This window comes from Narcine bancroftii, chromosome 6 (genome assembly GCF_036971445.1).
Source record: "Narcine bancroftii isolate sNarBan1 chromosome 6, sNarBan1.hap1, whole genome shotgun sequence".
Classification (NCBI taxonomy): domain Eukaryota; kingdom Metazoa; phylum Chordata; class Chondrichthyes; order Torpediniformes; family Narcinidae; genus Narcine; species Narcine bancroftii.
The window spans coordinates 73,641,963-73,669,805 of record NC_091474.1 but is presented as its reverse complement, the minus strand read 5'-3'; the positions used below and the strand labels follow the sequence as shown (position 1 = coordinate 73,669,805).

At 44.7% G+C, this 27,843-nt stretch overlaps 1 protein-coding gene across 14 annotated transcripts in view; it reads left to right on the top strand.

Moving 5' to 3' along the window:
• Window positions 1-27,843, top strand: part of ndst2a (N-deacetylase/N-sulfotransferase (heparan glucosaminyl) 2a) — a 287,537-nt gene that overhangs the window by 106,467 nt on the left and 153,227 nt on the right. For all 14 annotated transcript variants that reach the window (XR_011340167.1, XM_069885376.1, XM_069885368.1 and 11 more), the window contains one exon: window positions 18,251-18,294. The gene's annotated coding sequence lies outside the window, so the exon portion shown is untranslated. The remainder of the gene's footprint in view (window positions 1-18,250; window positions 18,295-27,843) is intronic.

Genomic DNA, 27,843 nt, shown 5'->3' with positions numbered 1-27,843 from the left:
TGTAGCCCGCGCCGCGTTCTTGGAGGCTGCCTACATCTGCCAGGCTGACTTCACTGAGAGCTGCTATGTCGATGTCAAGTCTGAGGAGTTCATGTGCAATGAGGGCAGACCGACGTTCAGGTCGGTGGCTGTCAGCCTTGTCTAGCATGGTTCTGATGTTCCAGCATGCTAGCTTGAGTTTGTGAGCATCTTTTGAGGGGGAGGACGTGGAGGGGGAGGACGTGGACCTGTCCTCGGGCCTGCGCAAAGGAGCTTTTAGGTGGAGTGCAGTGCGCGCAGTACTGGCCCCACCCTTTACACCCATGGTTCGTGTGCCGTGGCCGAGCAAGCTGGGACGTGGCAGCGAGGTCCTTGGGTCGTAGGTTTTATATCGGAGTGGCCTTCTCCTATGCAGGTTTCTATCCCGGGCTGGAGGGGCCTGCCTCCCCTCCTAGGTCGGTCCATACTGCCCGGACCGGGGCCGAGGCCGCCGCAGTTCACCCTGTGCCTGGATTGGGGCCGCCGCATCCCACTCTCTGCCCGGATCGGGGCCTTCGCCTGCCCCACTCGACCGAGGCCGGGGCCGCCGTCTCCCCCTTGCTCCTGCCCGTATCGGGGCCGCCGCCGTCTACCCTTCGCCCGGACCGGGGCCGGGGCCGCTGCTGCTCTCCCTGTGCCTGGACTGGGGCCGCCGCCTCCCACTCCCTGCCCGGACCGGGGCCTCCGCCTGCCTCACTCGACCGAGGCCGGGGCCGCCGTCTCCCCCTTGCTCCTGCCCGTATCGGGGCCGCCGCCGTCTACCCTTCGCCCGGACCGGGGCCGGGGCCGCTGCTGCTCTCCCTGTGCCTGGACTGTGGCCGCCGCCTGCCACTCCCTGCCCGGACCGGGGCCTCCGCCTGCCTCACTCTACCGAGGCCGGGGCCGCCGTCTCCCCCTTGCTCCTGCCCGTATAGGGGCCGCCGCCGTTCATGTATATAGTGTGTATACATTCATGTATACACACTATATATATGCACACATATACCTCTTTACACACATACATATAGTTCGTGGTCATTTTCACTCTCATTACATGTCTTCATCTCTTTGCTTGTTTTGTAGTTGTTCTGCACATTTCCTTGCTTCCTCTGGATCAGAGAATAGTCTGTTTTGTTGCCCTGGAATAACTATTTTAAGTACCGCTGGGTACTTTAACATAAATTTATATCCTTTTTTCCATAAGATCGTTTTTGCTGTATTGAACTCCTTCCTCTTCTTCAGGAGTTCAAAACTTATGCCTGGATAGAAAAATTTTTTTTGACCTTTGTATTCCAGTGGCTTTTTGTCTTCTCTTACTTTCTTCATTGCTTTCTCCAATATATTTTCTCTTGTTGAATATCTTAAGAATTTTACTAAAATGGATCTTGGTTTTTGCTGTAGTTGTGGTTTCGGGGCTAATGTTCTATGTGCCCTCTCTATTTTCATTTCTTCCTGTAATTCTGGTCTTCCTAGGACCCTGGGGATCCAATCTTTTATAAATTCTCTCATATTCTTGCTTTCTTCATCTTCCTTAAGGCCCACTATCTTTATATTATTTCTTCTATTATAGTTTTCCATTAGAGCTGACAGCTTAGATTCTTCTAATTTCTCTTTTAAGTCCTCTACTTCCATTTCTACAATTATTTCTCGTTCTTCCATATTTTCCACTCTTTTTCCTATCTCTGATATGACCATTTCTATTTTATTCATTTTTTCTTCTGCACTCTTAATTCTTCTTTTTATCTCATTAAATTCTTGTAATTGCCATTCTTTCACTGATTCCATATATTCTTTAAAAAAAGATACATCCATTGTCTTGCCTTTCTCTTCTTCTTCCATTTCTTTCTGTTCTTCTTCTTCTTCTTCCTCTGGATTGAACATCTGTTGTTTCCTTGTTTTCTTTTTACCCTCTTCTTTCTTGTTGTCGTTATTGTCTGTGTTCTGCACCTGCTGCTGTGCTGCAGGTGTCTCTCTCAGCTGTGGAGATCGACTCCGCAGCTGTTCCCCCCTACCGTCAGTGTGTTTTTTTTCATGCGCATCGCGCATGTGCGAGCAGTCGCGCATGTGCAGTTGCGCACTTTTATTCGGCTCTGCGAGCCATTTATGTAGTCCCGAGCCCGGGACTTCCACTGACCTGTGGGAGCGGGCTTCTCTCTCCGCGGCGGGCCTCTTCGGACAGGTAAGCCCTTCACCTTCTTCTTCCGACATTCTTTCTTCCTCTTTTCTTCCCGTTGTTTTCGACTTTTCTCTCTTTGCTGCCATTTTCTTCTCACCTTTATTTTTACTTTATTATAAATTTTAATCTCGTACCTTTGTGTGTTTTTTTAAAACTTTTCGGGAGAGGGCTGGAATTCCCTGACCGGCCACTACTCCATCACGTGACTCCTCCCACAACAACTCAAGCTTAATGGTCACCCCTATAACAAGGACCAGGGGAGGGACCAACGGAGATGACTGAAACATTGCACAGCCTAAGCTAGGTCTGGTTTGAATGCAGAAACTGTTTGCAGTCTTCAGCCAACCCCTCCATCGCCATAAACATTTTTGCTTGCTTAAAGGCTCAGTAACATGGTGCTTGTTTTTGCGCTGTTAATCCACTTACACAGCAGAGATGTTAGTTCAGAGCTCACATCAGCTGCCAGGGAAAATAAGTTAATTAAATAACTTCGGGAGTAAAGAATTAAAAATAAACTGGGCTGTTAAGAAAATCTGATGTTATTCAGGGAAGTAAATCTCAAATATTATCCATTTGCTCCCACATGTGACAACAGACACAATGATTTGTGGTTTGCTCAAGGGAAACACAATATTTCGAGGTAATTGAGGACAGTCACTTAATACAGACGTTGTAAGCGTATATTAAAAAAAATGATCCATGGATGTTTAAAAATGCAGCATGTCCCAAGGTGCTTCAGTGTCCTACTTCTGAATTTTTGGAATGTGGGAAACATGGGATGGCAGGGCTAACGTAATTTTGTTACAGCACCAGCGACATGGCTTTGAATCTGGCACTGCCTGCAAGGAGTTTGTACTTCTCCCCTCCTCCGGGTGCTCTGGTTTCCTCCCACCCTGGGAGTTGCAGGCCATTTGGGTGTGATTAGGCGGCACGGGCTCGTGGGCCAGAAGGGCCTTTCCCGTGCTGCAAGTCTAAATTTGAAAAGGTTGTCCACAGGAAGCTCCCACAAATAGCAATGTGAAGGTTACCCTCTATCCTAGTAATCCTAGTGTAGGGTAACGGTTCGCTGATAACGTGTGAGAAAGGCAGTGTAATGCACTGAAATAGCACTGGAGGATCGCTTGCATTCAGGTCAAATAGTGATTCCTTCAACTGGATGGCAGGATTCTCTACCAGAGACGCCAGACCTGATTTGTGGTTGCAGTTCTGCAGAACAGCTGCTGTGGTTCCTTGAATAGGAGAGACCATCGTGCTATGCAGAGCACTTCCTCGATGTGTGCACAAAATGTAAATGAAAATTTTCGCCAAGTTTTATCACTTCTAGCTTGCAGTCTTTAAACAAAGTGAGATTCAGAACTTGTCCCTTCGAACCCCTATATCATTTTTCAGAAAATAATTTTGCTTACGCATTCCCAAAGTCCTGATAAATGAATGTGTGAGGACTGTCAAATCATCAACGGCTCCCTTTATGAGGCACCTTGTGGTGATTCTCAACTCGGTTACCAAACAAAAATCGATCCCAACTTGTAAAATGCGGCATTTCTTTGACTGGACATCACCATCTCTTATGGACGCTGATTAGCGGAAGATTGGCAAGTGGACTCTGCCAGTGGTTTGCCCCTCTTCCACATGGGACTCCAGTGCTTAACTGAGCTCGATATCTTGGTGGAACATCCCAGCGCTTGTGTTGGAGGTCAGCTCAGCTGCCCGATGATCTGAGCATCACCCAAATAAATCAGTATGGGAGGAGATGCACTGTGTCTTGTGAAAGAGCAGTTATATTTTAAGTCCTCTACTTCCATTTCTACAGCTGTTTCTCATTCTTCCACCTTGTCCACTCTTTTTCCTATATCTGACATGACCATATCTAATCTATTCATTTTTTCTTCTGCACTTTTAATTCTTTTTATTTCACTAAATTCTTGAAATTGCCATTCTTTTACTGATTCCATATATTCTTTAAAAAAAAATATCCATTGTCTTGCCTTTCTTTTCTTCTTCGATTTCTCTATGTTCTTCTTCTTCTTCCTCTGGGTTGGTCATCTGTTGTTTCCTTGTTTTCTTTTTACTCTCTTCTTTCTTGTTCTCATTGTTTTATATGTTCTCTTGTTGTTGTGTTGCAGCTGTCACTCTCAGCTGTGGAGATCGACTCCTCAGCTGGTCCCCCCTCCCGTCAGTGTTTTTTTTTCATGCGCGGTTGCACACTTTAACTTGGCTCCGCGAGCCATTTTTGTAGTCCCGAGCTCGGGACTTCCACTGACCTTAGGGAGCGGGCTTCTCTCTCCGTGGCGGGCCTCCTCGGACAGGTAAAGCCTTCACCTTCTTCCTCCGACGTTCTTTCTTCTTCTCTTCTTCCCGTTGCTTTCGACTTTTCTTTCTTCGCTGCCATTTTCTTCCCACCTTTACTTTCACTTTGTTTTAATTTTTATGTTTGTGCCTTTGTGTTTTGTGTGTTTTTTTTAAACTTTTCCGGAGAGGGCTGGAGTTCCCTGACCGGCCACCACTCCATCACGTGACTCCTTCAAAAGAGCAGTTATTGATGCAAGTTGATGAATGTTATATTATTAACTTTTGTTAAACCTTTTGGCTGTGACCTCTTCTCAAATCTCTCATTGAAAAATTGATGGACCCTTGCCTCCAACTTCTGAGGTGCTTTTTAAAGTGTGCCTTGTCACATTGATATAAAAGAAAGATTGGTGTAGGAAGGTTGTTTCCCCGGTGACAGAGATTACGAAAAGAAGGCACAACCTCAGAATTGAAGGAGGTTGGCTTATAAAGAGATGTGGAGGAATTTCTTTATCCAGAGGGTGGTGAATCTGTGGAATTTTTTGCCATAGGTGGTTGTGGAGGTCAGGTCATTGAGTGTATTGAAAGCCGAGATTGATAGGTTCTTGTGGAGAAGACCGGGTAGTGGGGAAAATGGATCAACTCATGATTAAATGGCGGGACAGACTCTGGGCTGAATGGCCTATTAACAACTGTCTTGTTTCTGTTCTGAGCCAAGAGTACTGTAATGGTCTCGGACAGGGCTGTGTGTTCAGTGGTGGCAAAATGGGAAAAGAAAGGCTAAATGTAGGATGTTATAGGTGAGATATCTTTAAATAAGATTCCAGAAAGCAATGAACAAACTTTTCTAAAATACTCCACTTGAAATATGGTGGGAAACAGTTGACCACAGTTTCAACTCTTGGCATCCGATCGAATTGCATTCCAAGATGTAGCAGGTGCTCATGCATCAGTTGCTGGCAATGCAGTTTCTGTTCTGTCCTTCCCACAAATCACATCCTGAGGGTAAAACTTCACTCAATTCTGATCTGAAGGGGACGGGTGTCAACACTCGCGGTATTCCAGTCGAGCAGACAGGACTTTGATGGTTCTAGAATAGTTCATAGTTTGGGAGAAATTAGTGTCAGTCAGGGCTTTGAACAGGAAATTGGGCATGTGCTGTGCTTGAAGGAGAACAGAGACAAAGGCAAAAAGCAGAGCAACCTGGCTTGTATACCCTGGAATTTAGAAGGATTAAGAGGGGATCTGATTGAAGCATTCAAGGGATTGGATATGCTAGAGGCAGGAAACATGTTTCCGATGTTGGGGAGAGTCCAGAACCAGACGCCACAGTTTAAGAATAAGGGAGGCCATTTAGAATGTCGTTGAGGAAAAACTTTTTCACCCAGAGAGTTGTGGATCTGTGGAACACTCTGCCTCAGAAGGCAGTGGAGGCCAATTCTCCGGAAGCTTTCAAGAAAGATTTAGAGCTCTTAAAGATAGGGATATGGGGAGAAGGCAGGAACGGGGTGGATGGTGATGTTGGCTTGAAGGGCCGAATGACCTACTCCTGCACCTATTGGCTGTTGTCAGTGGTTCGCTCCGTGAAGGTCCGACATTGTCTCTGGTCTCCTGTACAACCGGTGAGAGGATTTTTGCTCACATCTTTTCGCAAAACTGATGGCTCATGGGAGCTGGGCTACCCTGGTAGTTGGATGCAGTTTAAAAAAAAATTTTGCTTACAGCATTTTCCCGAACAACCAGAGTTTCTTAAGACCACAGTGGTTCTCAATCTATTACTAATCACAGAGCATCATCTATGGTATCCTATGCCATAAGTGCTCTGTGGTTAGTAAGAGATTTACTAAGGGTGTATGTGAGTGGAGTGGGGGGCAAAATGGTTGAGAACCTCTGCCATAAGACATAGGAGAGAAGTGGACAAATGTCACAGTCAGTGCGATACTTCAAGTCCATGCTCTAACTGTGAAGAACACGACAAGAGTGGGTGTTGTTTTTGAGAATAATCCCTGTGGGAGAAATGGAGGACTTTGATTTGATTTACTGGTAATTTATCTGTACATTATCATTTTGTAAGGAAACCAGAAATACAAGGATACATAACCAACATTTCAGGCTCAGCCCTTCAAAGTTTTGGACTATTCTGGACTGTGGGCCTGCGAACACTGTTGCATGCAATATATATAAACTTGAATTTGATGAATCACATGGTACAAGTTACTGCAATGTAATATCATTTAAAATTCTGTTCACAATGTTCACAGGCCTCATCCTGTGGTGCATACATTCATTGTACGGGTTTAAAAGCAGTTGGGCCTTACTTGTCACAAAGGTCAATATTCAGCATGTGACGGGAACAACAGAGAGCACTACAGCACAGTACAGGCCCTTCGGTCCTCAATGTTGTGCTGACCTATATATTCCTACCAAAAAAAAACTAGGCCCTTCCTATCTATTTTTCTTTTATCCATGTGCCTGTCTAAGATTCTCTTAATTAACCCCATTTTACCATCCTGGCAATACTTTCCAGGCCCCCAGAACTCAATGTATATATAAAAAAAACCATCCCTGACACCTCCCCTAAATTTTCATCCCTTCACTTTGTACAGATGTCCTCTGGTGTTTGCATCCCTGCCCTGGGGAAAAAAGGCACTGGCTGTCCACCCTATCTATGCCTCTCAGAATCACCTCTCATCTTCCAATGATCCCCAAAAACACGTGAGAGTGAGAGAGTCAACATTTCACACACTGCTGGAAGGAGCTGCACTGTCAGTGGAAAGCCACCTGCCTTCCTTTAAAGAAGGAATCAAAAGCTGGAAAAGAGTCAAGAACTTCACATTCCTGAGTGTCTACATCTCTGAGGATCTGCCCTGGAGCCTCTACGTTGATGCAATCATGAAGAAGGCTCGCCAGCGGCTATACTTTGTGAAATGTTTGAGTAGATTCAGTATGTCACTTCTACATTGGAGAGCATTCTGGCTGGTTGCATCACTGGCTGGTACAGGGGTGCCAATGCTTTGGACAAGAAAAAAGCTCTGGAGGATTGTTAACTCAGCTTACCTCATTGGGACACCAGTCTTCAGTCCCGCGTCTACAAGAGGTGGTCTCTTGAGAAAGTAGCCTTGATTGTTGAGGCCCCCACCACCCAGGCCATGTCCTCTTCACTCTGCTGCCATCAGGAAAAAGGTCCAGGAGCCTGAAGACGAGCACTCAGCAGCACAAGGACAGCTTCTTCCCCGCTGCCATCAGATTCCTGAATGAAAATCAATATGACGTTTTCTTGCACTATTTTTAAAATTTATTTTGTAATGTGGTTTATGTAGATGATGGCCCTGTGTCGCTGCTGCAAAAGAATGAATTTTGTGACATGTTCATGACAATACATTCTGATTCTGAAATAAAACAATTTATACCAAGGGCTGATTTGATGAGTTTCGTTCCAGAAACATTTACTGCTGATTGGGTTCAGTTTTATCTCTTCTGCCACCACTGGGACCATTACCTGTCCTCCACCTGAACCTGGAGTGGTAATAAAACAGCAGTTGGAATTTAATTGATATCAGCCGATTATCTTTACAGCAAGCAGAGAAATTAAAAGCAGTAGGGTTTTGAAAAATTTGACTTACTGGTGTGTTTTTGGTTACCAGTGGACACTTGATATTTGATGTTCAGTTTGTAAACATTGATGATGGCTTCATTTTACCGGCTCCGTGTTACTGACGGAGTGGTACGCTGCGTTGTCTGGGCTGCACCGTGTTCTTAATTCAATCATGATGCTTGCAGACTTTAGTGTTTTACTCAAATACAGAAGGCCTTCCATGGAAAATGTCAGCGGACCTGATTTTTGTGACATCTGGGTAGTTGTACAGGGTCCCATTTAGAGACTTGCTTTTGTATTAAATATCAGAGTTTGTTTAATTACTTGAATGAAATTCCCAAGCCGCTGTGGTGGAATTCAACTTCATTTAACCACTACGTCACGGATCCCAATGTATCCAGACCCACCAATGGTATTGACTCCTTTGGATTGAAAAACAATGCTTGCGTTTCTGGTGCTGTGTGCTTTCAGTGAGAGAAAAAATGTTCTCTTTGACTGAGCATCTTGATCCCAATGAAATCCCACCTTTACAAAGCCCAGGAGTGAATAATTGCCTCTCGTTGTTATCCATGGGAGCAAACTTCCGCATGTGGTGATGAACAACTCTTGTATCCAGGCACCTCTCTGGGGAGGGGCTGAACCATGTTCTTGCTGTTCATATTTTAGTTGTTGCAGTAATAATTGCAATAAGAGTTTCCTCTTTGGCAACTGATGATACTGAAAGGACAGGATATCCTGCCTTTAATTATTAAAATTAATAAATAATAAATCACATTGATTATTTGTTGATAATTCAGTTGGAGTATGAGTTTTATCCCAGACTTGATACGGATCAATAATCTCCCTCTTCCAAATTCCTGATCAGTAGTTCCCTCTCTATCAGTATGCTCTCTGGAAATGTTCTCTCAATAAGCAGATCAATGTTCCCTCCCAGACCCTGATCAATAAGCTCTTCTCTCCCATGAGCTGATGTCCCCTCCCCAACAGTTGACTCCTTCCTGGCCTGCTGATCCCTGGTGGGGGGGTGGTGCAATCCCAAACATTGTGTGTGCTTCTGGCTTGCCTGATGATCTCTTCGCTGAGGGAGGGCACCAGTTTGTAGGTTTTTTTTGTATGTGAAGGAAACCAATAACAAATCCTTCATCTTCCTCCTGGGCAGGTTAAACCCAATGCCAAGCATTTATATTTTGGGTAAACCACTCCCCATTTCTTCCAGTTTCTCCAGCGTTTCCTGTTCTCTTGCTTCTCCCCGCCCATTTCTATGGTCTCCCTTTACCTGTCCCTCTCCCTTCTGTCCAATACAATATCACCCCTTCCCTAGCTGGTCTGGCCCTTCTTTTTCTCCCCTTCCCATTTTAGTCTTGAGAAGGGATCCCGACGTGAAGCATTTCCCTTGAGAGGTGCTGCTGGACCCCTGAATGCTTCCAGCTTCTCCTCATTATGAATATGAGTTTGTTCATTGAGCACCTCTGGGCCAGGAATGTGAACACATTCCACATGCTTGTTGCAGCCCGTACTGTGCTGTCGCTACCAAAGTTGCCTTGTATTGTGCCCACAAGTTTGATCTCCTGAACTTATTTTTAGCAAGGCACTGAAGTACAACAAGGAAAAGCCATTAGTGTTGCTCTCCATCAAGCATTTTTCTGTTTAATGAGCCTACTTCTAAATTAGTTGAATTACAAAAAAAATCTCTTGCCAGCTGTTTAGGAATGTATGTATTTGCTGTCAATGCCGCATACATCCTTTTGAATGTGGAAGCTGTGATAATTGGAGAAAACTGACTTAGCAAATGCAGATATCACATGGAAAACTGCAATTAGGTTTTCTAAAGTGCTGCTAATTAATTTGTTTTATTTTATTTTCTCTCTCTCCTGTTCCTCAGCTCGATCTGCCCTCACTCCAAGCATGTGTCCATCTCATACCATAGACCATGGAGCTTGTAGGACTCGAAACATATAGTGCAGGGGTGGGTGGCCAACTGTTTAATTTTTAATTTAGCAGGTCTGCTGCCCAATGAACCTACACCCCCAGTACATAATCGTGGGCCTAAAAAATACCTTTTGTTTGTTTTTGTCTGAGAGGGCGACACAGTTGGTGTAGTGGTTAGTGTGAAGCTATTACAGCGACCGGGGTTCAAATCCGAGTTTGTACATTCTCCCCATGGATGCGTGGGTTTCCTCCGGGTGCTCCAGTTTACTCCCACTGTTCAAATGTATGGGATTGTAGTTCAATTGGGTGTAAATTGGGCGGCACGGGCTCGTGAGTAGAAATGGTCTGTTAGCGTGCTGCATGTCTAAAATTTCATCAAACAATTACAAATCTTCATCCAGAGAACTGGCATGAGCTCCAAGCATCTGCTAATCACCTCACGTCTTGTTTTTCTATATTTCAAAAGTTCTTAGTTATATGGTTATTATATGAGAAATAAGACACAAAAGACTGCCGATGCAATGATTGAAGTAAAAATTCAATGCTGGAGAAACTCAGCAGGTCAAACAGTGGACTTTAATTTAAATATACATAACCAATGTTTCAAGCTTGAGCCCTTCATCAAGGTGTGGAAAATGTCAGCAGGCATCTGAACAGAATGGTGGAGGGGGGAGGAGCACGGTCCCAAAGGCAGGAGGCAATAGGTGGAGAAGGGAGGGAGGGCACAGCAGCAAGCAGGAGGAGGAGGAGGGATGGCTTGGTGAATAGAAAGGAGAAGGGGTTGGAGAGCTGAGGGAAAGAAGACAAGGGGAAGGGAATGGAGAGTAGGTTAGCAAAAATGGGAGAAGTCGAGGTTCATGCCCAGACAGAAGATCAAATGTGGTTCCTCCAATTAACAGGTGATCTTGGTGGGATAGTATGCGAGGCCATGGACATAGCCACGTGAGTATTGGAGTGGGGCGCAGAATTGAAATGGTTGGCTACTGGGAAGACCCTGTGGACCGAGCGAAGGTTCTCAGTGAAGCAGTGGTTGCTATGTCACTACACTTCAACAGCTGATCACTTCAGATCACAAGTGTTGACCCGGATATGTTTAAGGCTGAGTCCTCCCTCTGCAGGGGTACCAGTAGGTCTGGGTAACTTGCCTTTGGGGCACAGGCAGTGCTTGCTACAGGTTTCCTCTCAAAACCCGATTTCCTTCAGCTGCATTTCAAGGCCCTCCACTCAATGGTAGACCACTGCTGACCTTGTACCCAACTCTTAATTAAACTCTGACCATGCTTGACTTTGTGCTGATGGGGAGCTGTTAACCTGGGCCACATTCAGAATTCCTTAACTATAACCAGAGGCCTATTCTTTGGAGTTGTTACCATTTAATTATCAGGGTCAGCGACTTTGTTAAAAGCCTGGCTGACTTACTTTTCATTTCACCCTAACCTTCATTAACTGGAGTTTTTAAATAAAAGTTACCTGCTTCCCCTGCCATTGTGCTGGGGGTGGAAGATGCAGGGAAATTGATGTGCTTGCCAAAGACGTCCTTTCATTGCAGCAAGTTTGATTCATTTCCACAGTCTATTGTGTCATCTGTCATTGTCCTGGGCTTTCTGTACATTTCTGCTTTTTGACAGTGACAACAAGAAAATAAAGATGAGGTTAGTTACCCGCAGGTTTGCAACGATGTGCTCAGCCACCTTCAAGGTCTTTTTAAAGCCCGCGCCATGGGCTTTGAGCCTCACAAGGGTGTTTTCCCTCTTGTACAAACAGTCTCTGGCCCCTTCTACAGGCACGAGGCTGAGATGGCCCCACATTTGGACCCTGTGGAGGAACACTAGAAGACCCCCCCTCCTGGGTCCACACCAGCTGCAGCAGTACCGCCAAGCTGCACTGTTGCTGAGGGTGTGAACCTTGTGGCCATCATCTAATTGCACAAATACAACCTGACGAAACAGCGTTCTCCAGTTCTCAGTGCAAAAACACGCAGAAACACAACCAGACGTTATACACAAACATACACTCTCATGGACATGTAAATTGACCTCTGATCCATTTCTCTGCAACAACCGTACCACACTGTGATGCATCTAGCCTCAATAGATGCTCTCAATAGAGCTCCTATAGAAGGTTGATGTAATTGTGGTCCGAAGCCTTGACCGCTTCAAGTGGAGTCTCGTCAAATGAACTCCAGGGAACTTGGTGCTCTCCACTCTCTACTACTGAGTTATTCATGTGTAGTGGAGAGTGGTTGTTCCTGGTCCGCCTGAAGTTCACGATCATCTTCTTCTTTCCTTTTGTGCATGTTGAGACTCATGTTGATTTTCCACCTTTCTCGGTAGTGCGACTCATCGTTGTTGCCAATGAGGTCAACGACTGTTGTGTCATCTGCAAGCTTGTTGCCAGTGTTGGTGCTAGATCTGGTGATGCCGTTGTGAGTCAGTGGCATGAACAACACCGTCAGTGCTCCATTTTCTGCCACGAGCTACCATACTCAAAGCAGTAACAGCATGGAAACTGTTAATTCCACATTTAGCTTTTGGGCATTTTAGTTTGATTGATATGCAGGGATTTGGCACATTTCTGCATTATTAAGTGCTTTGTAATGTTCTATTGCATTAATGACCTTGATGAGTTCTGAGTTCTTTGCATGAAATCTTTTGCAAAGCTCTGAAACTAATTAGTGTTCCTTTGTCTCACATTACTAAATGCAAGAAAAGGGATGTTAACTCGTAACTCTGGGCTCTCCTAGCTAGCTTGACATACTGTTAAACAGTTAAGCTACTGGATGAGCTCCCAGAGTATTATTACAACTGATGCCAAGAGTTCGAATCCCACCACTGCAAAAAATGTGAAATATGAGGTAATCTGTATTGGTAACAATCCATCCGGTTCACCCTTGTAGTTCAGAGAATAAAATCTGCCATCCTTGCTAGGTCTGGTTTAATATATGCCTCTCAGATATGGATGAGGAGAGAAGCTCTGAAGACCCAGTGCCAGTGGAAGCAACCAATTATGAACTTTTAGCATGCCATTATTTTTGATAGCCATTTTGTACAAAGCAAGACTCTGTTGTGATTGATTTTGATAATGGTTGGTGTTATGGATGGGTCCAGTGATATTCGGGTTTGGGTGTGGTAGTGGGTGAGTGATAGGCTGCAGCAGGTGGGAATGGTCCTGGACAATGTAATCCCCATGTGTATGTTAGTGTTTCCCAAGCCTGGGTTGCCACACCCATTGGGGGCACACTACTGTTGTTTGCTCTAGAACCCACCCTGCCCGTCCCTCCCACTGCCCACTCCAACAGTTTGACTACTGGTGGTCAGACCAACACTTACACTCCTGCATGCCATGTTCTATCTTCCTGACTGTCCTCTCCACTCCTGTTGCCATGGTGTTTGGACCATGCTCCCATACCGGCCTCCAAAGGTTCAGTCCACTGTACCTCCCACCCTGCTGACATTTGGGCTTTTTAATGAATAGGTTGGGTGGAAGGGCCTGTAACCATGCTGGAGAACTCCGTGACTCGATAATTCTCTTCGACCTTTGCATTCTGAGCATCAGGGTTTCTCTGACGGTGTGCTCCTTGCGATTTGAGCAGCTGTCTTTGGTGGGGTGTTGGTGAGAAGGAGCTGGTGTGTTTGCCCAGAATTGAAGGGAATAAAGAGGAGAGGTGAAGTGACTTGCGCACCGTATTTTAGGTTAATGTGGCAGTGGCTTTTGGAGACAAGTTTGAGGTCACCTGGACGTCTGGATTGCTGCAAGTCTTTGCCTTCACATTGATTCCTCATTTTCTCATTGTGATTGCTGGTATTGTCTGCAATAAGAGCAGTTCTTGCAGGGCTTTACAATCCATCTTTTTCTGCCAAGTTTTTCCATCGCCTCGTGGAGTGTTGCCAAGCAAAAGATTACAGCAATTCAATTCAAACCAGCAGAAATGCTGGTTGTGAGATGCAATGTGGCCGTTCTGGAGTTGCTCGTTGCCAGCTCCCTTTCAGTTTCCTGAAATGGCTCTCTACCTTTTCGTGTTTTGTGCTGTTCCCTGGACTTTTTGATTCTGTGCACGCAGAAATACCATGGCCATCTTGTGTCAATGTCATGAGTCGCCCAACACAAAATCAGAGGGGTTGGACACCCACAGCCAATTCCTATTAACCGTCGATGAGGACCTGCACTGGCTCCCAGTCCTTGTGGTCACATCCCTTGAAAAACTTGCTTCTCTCTTCCTCATTAACCTTCTCCAGATCCACAATTGTCCAAGATTACCAGCTTCTTGTGCATCCCTGATTTTAATTGTTCCACTGCTGGTGAATGCATTTTCATTTGACATGTTCCATCAGTCTGGAATTCCCTCCCTTCAACTTTGCATCCATTTTGTTCTTTGATTAAACTCCTGGTGATCTGTCCTAATATTTCCTGATGTAACTTGATGTTGAATTGTGCACCTGAAGCATTTTGACACAATATGTGACACATAAGCAGCCACGAGGGGTTGCAGACACGGCAGCAGCAGTGGACCGGTCGGTGCAGGGCACCAGAAACCGGACAAGACCACCAGTTGAGAAGGAGAAGCAGGGGAGACTATGGTGATGGACTAGTGAGGGGTTCATTGGCTGAGGGATCCATACAGGCGGAGGGCTACTGGAGTCTGGCTCGTGGGAACCAGGTATCAGAACCAGGATTCGAGAGGGTGCTGAGGACAAGAAGGGCCTGTAAAAGGCCTCGGATGCTGAAGGTTTCCTGATTGTGTTGGAGGTTTGGGCATGGAGCTTGGATTGCCCGACTACAGAGGCTGTGGGAACGCTGGAGGTGAAATTCACAGGCACCCAGTCTCTGAAAGATTTCTCTTCTGCTTCTAAATAAATTTAGGCATTCAGTATTCAGGCCTTTCTGCCCACAAGCCCGTGCTGCCCAATTATACCAAATTCACCTACAACCGCCATACGTTTTGAAGGGTGGGAGGAAACCAGATCACCCGGAGGAAGCCCACGCAGACCCAGAGAGAACATACAAACCCCTTACAAACAGTGTGGGATTTGAACCCCAATCGCTGGCATGTAACAGAGTTACGCTAACTGTGTCATTCTGCCTTACTGTAAGGGGCACTAATGGCAAGTTTTTGCTTTACAGCAGGCAGAATGCAATATTGTGTAATATTACATGTTCTGTACTATTACATGACAACAAAAGGAATTTTAATCAGATAAATACAAGAGTGCTAGCTGAATAATGTCAGTTGCAGGGCAGCTGCAAGGGCATGTAACATCGCTCAGGGAGGGGTCTATACTGGATGAAGTTACTTCAGAGCAAAAGGATCAGTTGATAAATTGCAATTGCAATTCAGTGGCTAAATCAACAACAAGGCAGCAACAATTGCATGATTCATGAATTAAAAGAGATAAGAATCAAAAGAAATAAATATTTTGTCCTAAAGCAAAAAAAGTGACCTTGCAATAGTGCAGCCAGTCTTTTTGAGTTGTTGGAGCAGTCCCTGATTAGTGTTAACAGGGGGAGGTTCAAGACCCTGATGACTATTGGTAGTCTATTCCCAAGAGGAGACCTAGAGTTGTCCTTGATGTGCTGGTTAATGTTTATTTCTCAGTCAATACTAAAGGCAGCAATGCAATCATCATCATATATAATCTGTTTTTGGGAGCTTGCTGGGTGCAAGTTGATGGCTGGATTTCCTGCACTGTGGTTGTGATAAAAGGTTACATCACTGACTGCAAAACAGTTTGGTCACCATAAGGTGATCTTGAATGTAATGGTGGTCGATCCCAATGATGAGTTGCGTGGGGTTGGGAAAATCGCCAGGAGGTTCTGTAAATGCACATTCAACAGATGTCGGTTGAACAGGTTGCCCCCTCCCTTTCATCTCCTCCTCCAGTTGCCCCTTCACCCTCCCCCTCTCCACCTGCAGCATAATACAAGACCAGAGACATAAGAGGTTGTGGATACTGGAATATGAAGCAGAGATAATGACACTTTGAGGCAAAGCCCTGCATTAAGAATGGACCCCGTGAAGGCCTTTGCCCCAAAGTGTCGACGCCGTTGTCCCCCGAGTTCCTCCAGCAGATTGGCTTTTGCATCTTCATGTAAAGCTGGTGATCCAACTTGCCCTCTTCCTCAGTGGTTCAAATACCTCAACTTTAGTTCTGCCCACCTTGAGTCATTCCCATTGTGCTTCCACGCAATGGAGGATCCAGGGATCTTCCCTGAAAGGTGGTGGCAGTAAATTAATGTTCAAGAGGCAATTGAAAGCAAAACATTACCTGGTAGTTCTCAACCTTTGTCTTTCCACTCACATCCCTATGCCATTGGTGCTCTATGATTAGTAAGGGATTGCATAAGGTGGGATGTGGGTGGGAAGGGAAGGTTGAGAACCACTGCTCTCGACCCAATTGTCACTGAAATATTTTGCTTGAGAAAAATTGTCATTGGCCCATTTCCTTTGGAGTTCTGAAACCGCGCACATAACGAGTCAATTAGGGGCGATTATAACAGTGGTTTTCAAACATTTTCTTTCCACTCACATACCACCTTCAGCAATCCCTTACTAATCACAGAGCACGGATGGCATAGGGAATACTTAGAGGTATCTGAGTGGAATGAAAAAGGTTGAGGACCACTGATTAGACCATTAGGAGCAGAAGCAGGTCATTCAGCTCATCGAGTCTGCTCTGCTATTCCATCATGAGCTGATCCATTCTCCCACTCGGCCCCACTCGCATGCCTTCTCCCTGTAACCTTTGATATCCCGACTATTTGGTCTCTGGAGGAAAGAACAGAGGAATGTGGAGAAAGAGGCATCTCTACTACATTCCTGGCACAGGTATGCAGTGCTGAGTGGTGTCCTGTGCTCCAAGAGGTTTTGAGCATTTGGTACTGATTTTCATGAAAACATTTTTCATTGTGTGGTTTTGGACAGACTTACTAAAGTGGTGCAGTCTGCATAATAGAAACCCACAGTTTCTAGTTGGATCCTGCCATGTATGGGTCAGGTGACTAGGCTGTCCTCTTGAGGTAGAGGATTCCAAAGATTTTCAACCTCCTGCAAGAAGAAATTTCTGCTGCTAGGTTCCAGATGGCTCTGCTCATGGTCTTGGAATGGTGGGACTGGTTTGTGTTGTGTTAAATAACTGTGCAATAACCATCTGGCGTTCTTTCATCTTGTGAATAAATTGTGCAGCCGTTATGAATATGAACTGAATTAATCCAAGATGTAATGCAATGATGATTTGTTAGGGAGGTTAGTTGGGGTTGGGGTTGAGGAGGACTTTTTTTGTGTGTGTCTTGGACACGTCACTAAATATTCTGTGATGCTTTCACTGTTGGGAGAGAAATTGCAACAAATATAAAGAAAGCGCACTCTCTCTGGATTCCTCTGCAACCATTTTATATCCCAATTGCTCTCAGCTTTTGCCTGGAAGGTTATCCATCTCATTTTAAGCAATGACGTGTTTGACAATTCACCAGCCCAACAGCTAAAGCTTGAAATGTTAGCTCTGTTTCTCTTTCCGCAGATGCTGCCTGACCTGCTGAGTACTCCCAGCATTATCACAAGATATAGGAGCAGAAGTAGGCCAATCAGCCCGTTGAGTCTGTTCCACCTTTCTATCATCTGATCCATCCTCCCACTCAGCCCCACATCCCGACTTTTGCCCCTGCAACCTTTGATGGTTGGACTGATCAAATACTTGTCAATCTCTGCCTTAAATATGCTCAACCACTGTACTTCCACAGCCGCCTGTGGCAACAAACTCCATGGACTCTGGCTAAAGAAAAATTTTCCACATCTCTTTTTTAAATTGATGCCATTTTATCCTGAAATTCTGTCCCCTTGTCCTCCCCTACCATGAGAAACATCTGGTTTTTGTTTCAGATTTCTAGTATCTGCAGCTTTGTGATTAACCTTAATGTGTTTCTCATGATCTGTGGGAAGGGCCATCAATAGAATTTAGAGGAAGGATTTGGTCAAATGCTGGAAAGGGCCAGGGTAGGAGGAAAATACATTAATGGTGAAATCCCAGAATTGCAAATGCTGGAAACCTGAAACCATGCTGGAACCACACAGCAGGACAAGAAGGAGAAATGGAGATGATGTTTCTGGTTGAAGACCCTTGTCAGAACCACGTTTTAAGCTGAGAAGATTCACTGCCAGAAACCACATGCAATCAGGCCTACTGAAGTGTAATTAAAGTCTGTACTAACTAAGAATGTTTGCAGGAGCCATTCCTAGTTCTGGTGTTAATTTTTTTTGTTTTTCTTGGTTTCAGAGTGTTGAACTGAAGGAGGAAGTTATTGGAGTTCATTATTTCCTGTAAGTAATGTGCTGTTTTTGCACTTCTATAAAATGCTCATGAATGTTGAGTAAACTATAACTTGCATATGCACTCAGTTTAAAAATACTATCAGTGGGAATGTCTTGGGTAAAGTTAGTGGACCATTTAATAATGAAATTCAATAGGGTAATTTATTCCAAAATATTGTGCAGCAATGGCCAGATTTTAAAGCAACATGGTGTGTGTGTGTGTGTGTGTGTGTGTGTGTGTGTGTGTGTGTGTGTGTGTGTGTGTGTGTGTGTGTGTGTGTGTGTGTGTGTGGCGCGCACATGTTGGAGGGATGTGCATACTTGTATGTGTGGGAAGGTGCATGAATGTGCAAGAGGATATGGGTGCACACACATGCAGGGGTACATGTGTCCACGTGAGAAATAGAATGTGAATAAGGGGGAGAGTGTGTTTGTGTGCGTGCGTGTGTGCTGGTGTTGAACCCTGGTCTCTCGAAATGGTCTATTATAGGAGCCGATGGTTTATTTTAAAATCTGGTCTTCACTTTCCTGACTGAGACCTTGCTCCTGTTTGGTGCCGGCCAGCTCTGGTTTAAAGAACTCCCACTGTGCCATCATGCGCACACGCCAGTGAAGGAAGAGCACAGCATGAGTCACTGTCTAAACTGGGGACCTGGTTGATGCTGAAAACAGCAGCACTCACTTGCTGGAAAGATAAGGCAGTCATGGCTGGACATGTCACAGAGGCAGGTAACATGCGTACTGCGTGTGAATAATGTCGAGTTGAAGCAGAGCTGTGAAAAATAATGGTTCAAAAGCATTTGTAAGGCATTTTCACTAAACTTGAAATTCTTCTATAACCAGGAGAATACCAGCTGCTATTGGGTACCACATAACAGCTGGGGGAGGATGTGTAAAAGAATAAGTTTAACGAATATGCTTAACAAAGGGCTAATGAGTTGGGTGAGAATATAGTTGCTTTGTAACATGGGTGGTAGTGGGAGAGTAACAAACACCACAAAGAATGTAGTAAGACCAAATAGATAAAGAAGTATGGTCATCCTGTTTTTCCCACCAGGCACCAAGGGAACATATTGTTGTAAAAACAGGAATCGCCAGCTGTGTGAAACTTGCAGGGTCTTGAACAGACCCCCACTTGAAGTTGTATAAAAATGGGATGAATATTCTGTGTGCTTTGAGTGGGGCTCAGTGTAAAGAGCAAGTTACTGAACACTTTCTTTGTACCCCTCACTCCCGCTAGAATTATCAGAGCTGAATAGAGAAACTGTTGTTCCCTTAATTGGTTCTGCTGTTTGTTTCATTACAACGTGGGCTGACTTTCACAGATGGTCTGCAGTAGATTCGCGGATGTTACCTCCTTGGTGGGGTCTGGGTGTTTAGCGCGTTGTTGCTCGTGGTAGTCAGGGGTGGGGGGGGGAGGAGAGATGGCAGCAACAGTGTCTCTGTGCACCTTGCAATGGAGGGGAATTTGTGGTGCTACCTTCTGTCCGCACACCTTATGGTTGAGTCAGTGAGTTGGTGAAGAGTTGTTAGAGGTCAGCACTAGTAGCTGCAGTTTGTTTGTAGATCGAAGTATTAATGCCCTGACTGAGGGCGAACTTGAATCACTCCATTGATTGGGGCAGTGACATCAAACAGCTTTGGGGAAAATAATTGCAAGGGTCTAGACAGCGTTCCTCTGAAGGGTCCAACCACCCAGTCCAACTACAGTTTGCTCTATACAGGCTTTAAACAATGGTTTATTTTAAAATCCTGCATTATCGGGATCTGGGCCTAAGATTGGCAGCAGCTTTGAGGTGCTGCAGATCTTGGGGAAACAGAGGACTGGTGCAGGGAACCAGAAAACAGAGAGACCAGCCCTCTTCAGAAGGAGAAGCTAAGGAGATGACACACGTGACAGAGACCACGGCGGCGGACCAGCGAGGGGCTCTGTGGCTGAAGAACACACAGACAGTGGGCTGTTGGCAACTCAAGGCAAGGAACCCATGCAGGCTGCAGGCGACAGAAGTCAAAAGGATTCACACCAGGCTGCTGAAGACTGGCTCAAAACTGGCTGAAGGGATACCAGGTATCGGAACCGGGCACTGAGGGATTCCTAATCGTGTCGGAAGTTTGGATCTGGTACTTGGGTGGCCGATGGTTTGGACTGGAGTCTGTGAGGCTGCAGAGCTGTGGGAATGCTGGAGGCGAATCCATAGACACTCAGTGATTCTAGGGAGACTCTCTCTTTCTCTGAAAGGGGCACCTTGCAATTTCTGGTGGTGGTGAATCCGTCTGCCTTACAGCAGACTAAAGTGGATTTTATGTAATATTTCCCGGTTTTTATTACGTGACAATAAAGACATCTTGAATATTCAGCCCACAGAATCCATGCCCCCCCCCCCCATCCCCCAATTAAGCTCACGGACTCAAATGGGGCAAATTGGGGGAGTGGGAAGGAACTGGAAGAAAACCCACAGTGCCCACAGACAGCACCCAAGGTCAGGGTTAAATGCAGGTCTCAGGCGCTTTGAGGTAGATACTCTCAACAGAGACAGCAGGTACAGGAATGAGGAGCAAGAAGCCATCTGCTGGGGGATTTCAGGGAGGGAAAGGAATGGTCCCCGTGATGAAGGATTCTGACCCGAGCTGTAGTCCATTCACTTTCTCGCACTGATGCTGAGTTCCTGCCGCAAATGGTTTCTCTGGCTCTGTCTGGGCATCCTGGCGGGACCTGGTGCCCGGTGGTTCTCCTCGCAATCGAGCTGACCCTTTTTGATGCGCAAACAATGTAATGTTGGACAAGGTGATTAAAAAGTGGCTGTGGTCCTAGATCTTAGCAAGGAATCAAAGAGTGGTGACACATTTTAATTTTAATTATTTAAGTAGGAATAAGATTCCAATTAAGTCATTAAAAGTGACATTTCCGTTGCGTAAGCACGTGCAAATCCTGAACACTGAAAATATTTTATCGCACGGCAAAACTGTTTTCTGGCAGCTAATAACTTAACCTTTAAGTCTGAATTATAGATTACGTTAAATGCACTGCGTTTGAGTGTGTGCTGAATTGTAACAATAGTTTAAAACAAGATGCAGGCAGCCTCCTTCTGTTTTAGACACTTTTGATGTCAACGCTGTTTATTCCAGAACACATTGGTGGAGTGTAGGCAAAGTGTAGCTGTAAATCACTATACTGTGTACCAGGAGATGGTCATAATCAATTGCACATTATATGTATCGCCAGATTCTAATGATGATATTTCGCAGTAATAAAATGTTCATCACTGACAGCTGGAACTGCTGAGCTGTCACTGTCAATGTCTTCAGAGAGCCACCTTTAGAGTGGTGCACAGAAGGAGGATGTTCAATCCATTTGGTTCAGCCTCTGATGGCTTTCCAGTTAATTCCCCTCTTGCCCAGTTTTTAATCCCCCCCTCTACAAGAAAATCTCGCGTTCTTGGCCACGGGGAGCAAGATCTAGGTCATAAGCTTAACCTAGATCAGTGGATTGAGCATTGCTCTGCAGACAGGAGTTCGAATCCCACTGTGGCATTTGGGGCCATTTAAATTGAAGTAATTAAATCAAGCTGAGGACAGATGGCCCTTGATTAATATTTCATCACAAGACCAAGGACAGTGCAGTAACCCCCTGAACTTCCCTAGAAGGTCAGTCGGCTAGTTTTGGAATGTGTGGAGTGGGGCTTGAGCCCACAGCATTTCAGCTCCAAGGGGAACAATCTGCCTACAGACCCTGTGCTGACATTGACTGTCACCTGATCAGACATCCTCCTCGTCATTATCTTTCATGGTTGTTCATGTTCCAGAAGGATGTATTTGCAGCACATCCTGTGATAAACATCTCGACACAGAAGCTGTTTCGATTATAGTAAAACCCCAGTTATCCGGAATTCAAAAAACTGGCAAAAAAAAATGACAAGAATAAATAAAAGTTTAAAATGGTAAAAGTAAATGTTCTCTGAAGTAACACATCAACCTTTGGTGAAGATGGAAGCAAATATTCAGCCAGCAGAGAGTCTTGGTCAGGCTGTTTGAATAAAGTTGGGTTTCAATTACATGGCGTCACCCAAGGTGAAGAGCTGGTTGATGCCACTCGTCGTTGGGGTGACTCTCTTAAAGTGTCTCCTTATCCCCGCTTAGTAAGAGTTGCCCTGGTCAAAGGCTTTATCTGTAATCTTGGTGGGGGGGGAGGGGAATAATTATAACGGTGGCACGGTTAACATAGTGGTTAGCGCAACGATGTGACAGCGCCAGTGACTGGGGTTACAATTTGTAATTTATAGGAATTTCCCCTCAAAACATACTGGGGGTGTAGGTTTGTTTGGTGTTAATACCTGATTAACATGAACTTTACATAATTAAGGACAAAAATATTGATTTTTTTTTCAAATTGCTTTACCTTTCAGCACCATCTTTTAAACTGTTTATTCTTAATGCTGGTGTATTAGCTAGGCAATTAAGAGTGAGTCTCAAGCAACCGGAAATCTTGCTTAACCAGCATCTACCAATCCCCAAAGGTGTTAGATCCAGGTTTTTTTTTACTGTATATAAATTGCAGAACATGTTTTTTAAAAATTGTAAAATTGTAATGGAATGGTGTGGAGAATGTTTTGCTGATTCGCATTGCAGAGATAAATTGTAAAAACATTCTTGCGGGGTTTTTAAACAGGATGAACGATGCATTCATTGAAGAGCGTTCAGTGGGTGTGATCTTCAGCATGCTTTCTCACCTTGCTGGCGATGGTGGCTGCCCTGGTACTCCTTGCTGGCGACCGGTCTCTGGCCTGGTTCTCCTTGCCGGCAACTGTTGCTAGCCTGGCTTACATAGAAGCAGCATGTGTTGAGACATTGTGTAGCTGAAGTGTTTCAATGAGAGAATCGTGACACCACATGGAGGGGTGGGTGCATGGAATACACTGCTGGCAATGCGAGAGGAGGAAAGTACAATAGGATCTTTCAAGAGAATATTAGGAAGGTTCATGGAATTGAGAAAAATGGAGGGTTAGTCATGGGGTAAAATTCTAGGCGGTTGTTAGAGTAGGTTATGAGGTCAGCACAATGCCGTGAGGTGAATAGCCTGTACTGTACTGTAATATAGATTTCCATGTTCTCCATCTCTGTACTTCATTTTGTAACATTGGATGGCAGCCAGCCCATAGTGATGCATCTCTCCATGGGTAACAAGTCCCTTTTTGTCCCATGCCATCTCTCCTTGGTAAACAGCCTTAAGCTTCTCTTCTTCAGTGATAAATTTTAAAGTTTTCATGGTGGTTCATTGGTCATGCAGATCCAAGCTTCAACTCAACCCGCTACTAATTGGATGAAAGACTGTATATAGAAATGCCGACTCAGCCGGTCGCACAGCATTCACAGGAGGTATAGATGTATTTCTGATGTTTCAGGCCTGAGCCCTCTTCAAGGTCTAAGCAAAGAGCAGGCAGGCATGGAGATGTCGAAACATTGGTTATATATCTTTGCTTCCCATGGACGCTGTGGGTCTGCTGAGCTCCTCCAGTGTTTCTGTGTTTTCACGAGGATCACAGTGTGTGTTGACTTTCACGTTCCACTGCCTATTAGAAAGGCCTGCAATTCCATGGTAGCTTCAACGGCCTCACGATGTCCGAAGGACACTGTATTTGTGCTTTCGATGTGTTGGCACTGTTGAGCATGAAGCCAATTTGTGCAGAGTAAGGTCAGGAGATGAATGTTGGAGAATTCCCAAACTCTTCTCAGTATTATCATGGGATAACTTAGCAGCGTCGAAAGCACTTTGGAACATACTGTTGTTTAAAAGATGCATCGCGAAAGCAAGCCAATACTTTAATTGTTGAAACACCAGAATAAGCAGGACTTGAAAAAAAAATTATATGGTAATTAAATCACTTTTAGACAAAAGCCTTCCTTGCAGATCTCAATCAACAAGTCATTAGCTTTGGAAACGGAAGCATTGTCATGGGAAATAACAATATCACTGTGTCTGGCAGAGAAACCTGCCTCATTCTGGTGCGTAATCTTCTAAGTCCTGATTATCAAGTTCAATAAAAGCAGAATTCCAGTTATTTGCTCTCTGTAATCCGAGGCCCTGATTACGCGGGTGAAGGGACAAAATTCACTCCTGATAATACCCTTAATAAATTGCAATCCTAAGGTCATAAAAATTGGAATCTGATTTGTATTAATTATTATTAATGTTTTTCCATATGGAAATTCAAAATAGGGCTACTCGGTATATTTTGATGCTCCCAGTCTCAACTGCAACAAAGATGATAATTCCCTCTGGGTAGTGGATGTCTCAGATATGATTTTTACACAGACTTCGCGGGATTTTACTGTTAATGAAGAGTCTCCGACATCCCGGCATTGGTTGTGTTAGAAATTAAAGTACCTTTAAAGAAATTGCTCGAGACAAAAATTGAGAACAAAGAACATTTATTACTACAACAATGCAAAGTTGGGTGCTTCCCCTTACCCTGGGAATACACACACATACTGGGGCTCACCCAACTTTTATACAGTCAATTTCAGTATCAGAATGCCCTCCCCCTTACATTCTTCTGCCCCCTGGATGGGTTTGGCATAGGTAATCCTTCCTGCCTACGTGCAGTTTCAGTACACTTGGAGGACCAGGGGGTATCCTGTGGGTGCCCCATCATGTCATTGTCCTTATTCACACCTTCCTGATTCTCTGGGCTACAGTCTCTTGATATGCAGAGTTGACTCATTCTATCTAGGGTTGGCTAATTTCATATGTATAAATCTGTGTATGGTTAGCTAATTAGAAATGTATGACTTGGTACTTCTGTCCAGGGCTAGGAGACCCTTATCTGATCCAGACTACCTCAACTTCCTACATTCTATTGTACCTTACCATTCCTTATCTTAGTCCTATGGTCTTGTCACAAAGACTAGAAGATTCTTATGTTAATCGTGCTGACTCTGCTTTCCTGCATCCTAAGCCCCAAGCTTATCCTGTTTGAACTGGTTACAGCCATTTTACTGATGAACTTTAGTTTCTTCCATGTTCATAATTTTAGATCAATTTTCCCATCTCTCACAGTTGTAACACAGGGCCAACCAAAACTGCAAATCTTCGTTTCTGCCTGCAATTTTAGACAGCATACCGCCCGGCAATGCAGTAGGTAAGGAAGTAGTGTGTACAGTGCCACTACGTCAACTGTGACATGTATCATATGCGTCCAACATATCCTTCAAAATAAGCACTTAAGGATGAAGGTGTTCACATTTTTGCACAATCCCTCCAGTGCACTGTGATTACATTGTGCTCGTAGATGAGCTGAGCAAATCTTCCTCGATTTTGAAAATCATGTGCTTCACTCTGCAAGTGTTCCAGGAAAACGACAAGCAGACTAGGAGGGAAAAAGTCAGAACTGGAATGACACCCTTATTCCGGTTCCAAGCTTTTTACACAGCCTGCAATCCAGGAAAATGGGGATAATTTCCCAGAACACAGTGGCTGTGTAAAAAAAAACATATGAGTGTTGCTCAGGGTGGAAGGCCTTTTAACAACAGGCTCTGGGTTTCTGCTTAGTCCTTTGATCTTGATGACTTAGATCAGTCCACTCACCAGCCCCACCGACAACTTTGCGGCTTTCATTACTTGAGGGTTGGGTGGGGGTGGGGGAAGGTCCTGGTTTGGTTAAATAGAAGGCTGCCTCACACACGAATGAGCAGATGTAGCCACCTGGAGGATGCTGTCTGCAGACCGGTGCCGGTGGTGTTTTCAGCCTTGTACGACCAATCAAGGGCGTCAGTCAACAGATGCAGATTTGGAACTTTTGCAGACTAATCCTGTTCTTGTGTGCCCAGAATGTCAGGAATTTAGTTGAATAGAATCTGAGGGATTTAAATGTCTTGCTAAGCCATTAATACTGTTTAGGGAACAATCTGCCCCAGGACATTAATTGTATGTGAGTGTGTTTTAATGTCCCTGGGTGTGTATTTAAAATAGGTACGGTATTTTAAAACAATTATATTTTTACAGAGGTGATTTGTGGTACTCCAAAATCTAATTAAGTGGGTATTTCACTCAGTGTGTGAATAATGTTTAAAAAGTTAATTAAAAGTGTCTTGAGAATTTTGAACTGTTGCTGTGTCCCAATGGTTCTCCTGACTGAGAGCAAGTACAAGTTCTGGAAGATACAGGAGTGAAGCATGTCAATGCCTGGAAGATGAATCATTGTCATGTAAATGATGGGTAAGGCTGCTTTACAGATGGTGGAAGGGTCAAGATGATGGGTGTGAATATTGCCACGACACAAGGCAGGCGTAGGGCCTTGTTCATGCAACTCGCCTGCATCTTTGTAACTCGATGTAGTCTACTCTACATCAGTGAGACCAAACACATTTTGGATGGCTGCTTTGCCAATCACCTTCGCTCTGTTTGTGGGGCCAGGCTAGAATTTCCAATTGCCAACCATTTCAATTCCATTCACCTTTCTGGGACAGCGCGAGGCCGGGAACAACACATCGTATTCCTCCTGGCCAGCCTTAAATCTCATGGTATGATCATTCTGGTTCCTGTTTTCATTTCTTCTCTCATAACCTCCCCTACCACCACCCCTCCCCCCACCCCCGCAGTGTTCTCTTTCCCAACCTGAAACTCCAGCTCCCACCCTCTGTCCAGCACCCTGTCTATTCTCATCTCCTCCCCTTTATTTATTCCCTTGATGTACTTGATATCACCTACTTTAGTCCTGATGAGGGCTTTGACCCGACTGACAGTTTCTCTAATGCTGCCTGACCCACCGAGGACTTCCAGCTTCTCATTGTTTGCATCTGTTTAATGTTCTTTACTACTCCTGATGTAGATCTTCAACCTACAACTTTTGCCTCCAGCATTGTTTTTTCCTTCCAGATTCCACAATTTGCAGTCATTTATTTTCATCCTAATACTGTTATATTCTGATGGTTAATCAGGTAGAGTTTAATTTGCAGTGATCTCAAGACTACAGAGGACTTTATACCTATAGTATAAACCTTCTCGATGGGATCAAGGCCAAAACGTTAGTCCTGTATCTTTATCTTTGCGACATAAAGTTCACTGTGTGACCTGCTGAGATTCTCCAGCATCGTGTTTTTCTTCCCACAGTGTCTGCAGACTTTCAAGTGTTACTACAGAGGAGTTTATTTCCACTTTATTGGGATATTTGGAAGAGAATGTATAAAGGGCCATGTAAATTCTTTCTTTTTCCACAAGCCTTTCATTCCTGATGCTATTCCAAACCCACCTCTACGTGGCACAGAAAACATAAAGCCAGGTCTTGCTGCCCCCTCCTTCCTGCCCACCTATAGTCGACACCTCCATCTCGTTTTCTCAAGAGCTAATGCAGAAGCCCCAAACTTCATTCGGACCACTTAATCAAGATGAAAGTAGGGAGATTACACAGCGAAGGCTAGATATGCCACTTGGGTGGGTCCTGAGCTCCAAGCCAGTGAAACATCCATCCATGTCAGCAGCAAACCACTGAAGCCCTGATGACTGCATGCATGTTGAAACTTCACTGGGAGGGCCTCCCCCTCATTCACTTCTCTCTAGTTGCA